The sequence below is a fragment of the Penaeus monodon genome, chromosome 33 (genome assembly GCF_015228065.2).
Source record: "Penaeus monodon isolate SGIC_2016 chromosome 33, NSTDA_Pmon_1, whole genome shotgun sequence".
Taxonomy (NCBI): Eukaryota; Metazoa; Arthropoda; class Malacostraca; order Decapoda; family Penaeidae; genus Penaeus; species Penaeus monodon.
The window spans coordinates 21,676,637-21,677,269 of NC_051418.1; the positions used below are offsets into that span (position 1 = coordinate 21,676,637).

A 633-nucleotide genomic window follows, 5' to 3' on the forward strand; every position below is an offset into this window, starting at 1 on the left:
CGCAAACTGATAGCAAAAGATAGATTCATTTAATTCCTTATGAAGGGACAAGCAACGGCTTAGTTGTTTAGTCCCATATTTGGTTTTAAGGGCCACTTTTGACAATAATAAGAAAAAGGGCTGTTCTGTAGCCACGGAGACTCGGCCTGAAGATAAGCTCGTTTTCGCGTTTCCTTTTGTTCTCCGGGCTGTCTTGCAGTTGCCTCTCAATTATCTTACTGTTTTTATTTAACGTAAAACGAATATTTCAGACCCGTAATTGGAAGCCATTAAAATAAGCTAGAGGATAATCATAAAGATTGAAAATCAGTAACGTAGTCCCAGCAGGAACAAGGGAAGACTTCGCTGCCCACCGTCTCGCGAATAAGGTCTCAAGCGACATGTGGCACTCCTGCCTTCCTTTCTGTAAGTGACAACGTTTGTCCTGGCACTTCACGCGCAAGCCAGAGGCGGCGTTCGCTCTGTGAATGTCCTACCTGTTCCTCAAGGAGAGCTATCAATAACACTCACACACGGATGATGTCCTTCAACCAAACCACCTCACTCGGCATGGGTCCTGTCGTCCGGAGCGAGGACGGTTGGTTATTTATTTATTTATTTCTTTTTTCTCTTTTTTCTCTCTTACTCTTCTGT

General features: G+C 43.9%; 1 pseudogene; it reads left to right on the plus strand.

The window, feature by feature from the left end:
• The first annotated feature begins 91 nt into the window (after nt 1-91).
• LOC119594142 overlaps nt 92-633 on the plus strand; it is a 9,154-nt pseudogene continuing 8,612 nt past the window's right edge.